Source organism: Galeopterus variegatus, unplaced genomic scaffold, assembly GCF_000696425.1.
Source record: "Galeopterus variegatus unplaced genomic scaffold, G_variegatus-3.0.2 Scaffold492, whole genome shotgun sequence".
NCBI lineage: Eukaryota > Metazoa > Chordata > Mammalia > Dermoptera > Cynocephalidae > Galeopterus > Galeopterus variegatus.
This window is the reverse complement of record NW_007726603.1, coordinates 497,268-502,089: the sequence shown is the minus strand read 5'-3', so window position 1 is coordinate 502,089 and position 4,822 is coordinate 497,268. Positions and strand designations below refer to the sequence as shown.

Genomic DNA, 4,822 nt, shown 5'->3' with positions numbered 1-4,822 from the left:
TGGTGAGGGTAGGCAGATATTAGATACATAATTACAATTGAGTTGATCACACTGCTATGATTTAAAAAGTACGAGATAGACCCGGAAGGTCTAAAGGGTTCCTTTAATTTATTCTTAATGTCTAAAACCCTGGGAAATTGTCCCCATTGATAGTGTCATGCAGTTCTCCCTAAAGCTACAATTTACCTCGCTGGTAATAGAGCCATCATTCTTCCTAAAACACAAACCTGACGATGACATTTATTTCAAATGTCTTTGTGCCTACAAAATAAAGTTCAAGCTCCTTGGTTAACCTGGCAATCATTGTCCTTCAATTTGGCCATAACATTTTGTTTTCAGCTTCTGTCATTCTCCTCCAGATCTCTCCCAATGGGCACCACACTAGCCCATACTAAACTACTCCTCAAATATACCAGGTACTGTCAGGCTCCATGCCAATCCTATTTCATTTTTTAAAAATTTGTTCATTCAAACCTATTCTCAACATAGCCAACATAATGATTGTAAAATGTACATCCGACCAATTCTCCTCCCTAAAGCCTCTGAGTGGTTCCCCTTCACCTGCAGGATAAAGCTTAAACTTTATAAGATGGTGGGCTAGGCCATCTATGATCCAACCTCCTCTTCTTCTGTATTCTAATTCCTCACCGTTCTCTACCTTGCATTTCATGCTCTGGCAATTCAAACTGCTTGTAGTTCTCCACTTGTACCATGCCACTTATCTCTCTACCTTTGCTGATGCTCTTGCCTCTAAGGATGCCTCAACCATGCCCACCCACTTCATCTGCCTAATTCCTACATACTCTTTAACACTCAACTCAGATATCACTTCCAAGAAATATTCCCTGGTATTTTCTCTGCAAAGGTGTGTTAAGCATCTGTAATACATCCTCCCACAATACAGAATGTAAAGTTCTATCACGGTTTTTCGTTCACTGTATTATAACTATACTTTGTGGGCTGGTGAACCTATTTGACTGGTAGATCTCTGAGGAAAAGACTCTGTCTTATCTTTCAGTGTGATCCCAAGATCTAACAATATGTGGCACACCATAGGCCCTCAATAAATACTTGCTGATTAACAAGTAAATGAACTGTATTTTGTCGCTGAATAGCTAAACCAATCCCTCTCCCCCAATCCAACAATGAAGAAGTGCCTTGAGGGAAGGAAAAAATGTGCTACAAACCCATTATAAATGCATTTTGAGAAACTTGTCATATTTGGCTAAAACTGTTTAGCACTGTGCACATATAGCTTCCATACACAAAAATTTGGCCGAAAGGACATCTTCATTGAGTGAACTGATTGTTCTAATAAAGAATAATTTTTATTCTACGTTATTTCTTATTGTGATTATCTATTTATGTGTCTCACACAGAACTAAAAACTTGTTAAAGCCCCACATCCAGTACAATGCTTGACACATAGTAGGCACTCAGTAAATGCTTGTTGAATGAATGTATAGGACATATATTCATGCTGTTTCCTCTACCAGAAATGCCTCTTCTCCCCCACCTTTTCCACCTGGAAAAATAATTATACTTGTCCTTTAGGGTTTAAGTCAAACGTCAACCCTTTCTGACTCAGCAGAAACAGAACTAATTATTCCCTCTTAAGGGCTACCATAGCTAATTATACTTACAGTTCTTGTAGCACCTATTACATTGTAGTGTAGTTAGTTAAGTTTAAGAACCATCACCCACTACCTGTGAACTCCTTAAGATCAGGAACTTTGATTATTTACATTTGTAACTCCATATGCTATACCTAACACGTAAATAATATTTTTCCCTAAGTAATTGTCAAATTAGATTGAAGGGGGTAACAATAAGAATAGAATGGAGGAGAAATGTGTTATATGTTACAACAATGGGACAGAGGGGCCAGAGAGTCCCCGCGTGAGCAGAGGGTGCCAGAGTCAGGGACCAAGAAACAAAGTTCCCGGGGTTCCCACCGGGGCCGCTGTCTGGCCTGCCCGTTTAGCCGCCCCCCTGCTCGCGATGGCCATGGCTTTCAAACTCCTAGGCGCGGTCATGCTCGGGCTGTCCGGCTCGGGCAAGGGCACCGTGTGCCAGAGGATCGCCCAGAACTTTGGCCTCCAGCATATCTGCAGCGGCCACTTCTTGCGGGAGAACATCAAGGCCAACATGGAAGTTGGTGATCTAGAAAAGCAGTACATAGGGAAAGGTCTTTAGATTCCAGATCATGTGATCACACACCTGATGCTGTTGGAGCTGGAGAACAGGTGTGGCCAACCCTGGCTACTAGATGGTTTTCCTAGGATATTAGTACAGGCTGAATCCTTGGACGAAATCTGCGAGCCGAATCTAGTGATCAGTTTGAACATTCCATTTGAAACCCTTAAAGATCGTTTCAGCCGACATTGGATTCACCCTCCTAGTGGAAGGGTATATATAACCTGGACGTCAATCCACCTCATGTACATGGGGTTGATGACATCACTGGTGAACCATTAGTACAGCAGGAGGATAATAAACCTGAAGCAGTTGCCACCAGGTTAAGATAGAACAAGGAGGTGGCAAAGCCAGTCATTGAATCATGCAAGAGCCAAGGAGTGTTCCACCAATTTTCTGGGAGGGAGACTAATAAAATTTGGCCCTATGTTTACACACTTTTTTTCAAACAAGATCACACCTATTCAGTTCAAAAAAGCATACTGAGCCTGCCCAATTGAAGAACCAGGAAGATGTGGTTATTCATTTAATTGTATGTGCGGTATCGGTGCTGTATCCAAATTAGAAGCTAGCTGAGATAGCTTGCAGCATCTTTTCTAGTTTAAATGGTGAATTGATAGGAAAACCAAAAACAGAAAGAGTTCATGAAGAGGCCCTCTGCCTTTTATGAGAAGGGTTACCTATACACGTTTAAGGTGTCTCTGCACATGTCTCAAGCTCTTCACAAGAAAGCAAGCGCAGGCTGGATTTCAAACGGTGTATAACTTAAGCTCTAGCTGATTTTTGACAGCCATGTTGTTGTTTAGTAGCCTTTTTACAGATGATGGTGGTGGTCTCTGTTTCTCCCTACCTGCCCAAAGGCTGTTGAACCATAGCACCAGTAAGCCTAAGAATGCCAAAGGCTCCAGCCTGGGCTTTGTGCCAGGTTCTCTAGTATGTGCTCCCCTGGTAACAATGGAATTAAAGCTAACTGCTCTCAAAATAAAAGCAAAAAACAATGGGACAGAGACCAAATCAAGAGGAATTTCTGGATGAAAGTAGTGCGAGGGAGGAAAAAAGTAGAGAGAATATCAATGATGATTTAAGATTCTGAACCTGAATAACTAGAATAATTGAATTACTTGAACCTGAATAGCAGAAATAAAGAAATGAGCACTGGGCACAGGTTTGGGCAGGTGTGGGCAATTAGGAGTTTACATTCTGTTTTGGATGTGCAGAGTTTAAGGTTCCAGGAAATATCCAGGCAACATTTAAAACCCAGACCTAAATGTAAAGTGCAAGAGATGTAGATTTAGCTAGCAGTCATCTATGGTTGGAGCTATCAAGTCTAAGCAACAAGAAAAAAAAATACCCACTTCCACATTGGTCTTAGTAAAATAAATAAATAAAAGGGAAAAAAAGTGAATGCTAAATATTGGAAAGGAAGAGACAATGTATATGCTGATAATATGATGGTCTAACTTTTCACAGAATAAAATAAGAACTATAAAAATCATAGGAGTCAAGATAAAAGCTGAATACACAAAAATAAATTGCTTTCAGTATAATAATAACTAATTAGAAAATGCCATAAAAACCCATTCACAATAATAAGACTATAAAATACTAAGAAAAAGGTGTGAGACCTATATGAAGAAAATGATAAAACTTCACTGAAGCACATAAAAAATCTTTAAAAATGGTGGAAAAGCATACCAAATTCCTGGATGGGATGATGCAATATCCTAGGCAAAATAATTCTTCCAAAATTAATGTATAAATCTAATGTAATTTTTATCAAAAACGTAAAGAAAATTGTTTGGAAATATGAAAAGTCAATTCTAAAATTCATCTGTAAGAGCATATCCCAGAAGTATTTGAAAAAGAATAATGAAAATGGACTTGCTCTACCAAAAACAAAATTTACATAAAGTGACAACAATGAAAACAGTTCAGGAACATATCTACATGTATCTTGAGATTTAGTATGTGATAACAGCAGAGTTTCAAATCAGAGTGGAAGAAAATGATCATTCAATAAATGGGATTAGAACAGCTTTTTATTCATTTGAGAAAAATTTAGGATCTCTATATCATATACAAAGTACATTTCAGATAGATTGAAGATCTAAATGTAAAAAAGAAAATACAGAAGATTCATGTGACAATATTGACATAGGAGAAGCTTTCTAAGCTACTCACAAAATCCGGAGGATATAAGGTAAAAAATGATAGCTCTGACTACATAAAAATCTTAAAATTGTACAACAAATGACAGCATAAACAAAAATGAAGTGTTTTTATTTTTTAAAAAATAAAAAATAAAACTGGGTGAAAATATTTTAGCAAACTAAGATTTAATATGCATAAAGAATAATTTTCTTACATCAATTGGAAAAGAGAATCCAAAGAGAAAATAGGTAGACAATTCAGAGATGAGAAGTACAAATTTCCAGTGAAACATTTTTAAATACTCAGCCTCACTAGTAATTTAAAAAATGCAAGGAGAAACACTGAGATCTTTTCTTTTTATTATCAGGTTGGCAAAAATGAAAATTATTAAACACTTGTTAATATCAAGAGTTACTGATCAAGGTATGGAGGAATGATCTCTCAAATTCTGTTGGTGAGAGTGATTATAAATTAC

General features: G+C 37.7%; 1 pseudogene; it reads left to right on the top strand.

Moving 5' to 3' along the window:
- Positions 1 to 2,007: 2,007 nt before the first annotated feature.
- LOC103587835 lies at positions 2,008 to 2,682 on the top strand (annotated as a pseudogene).
- The last annotated feature ends 2,140 nt before the right edge of the window (positions 2,683 to 4,822 follow it).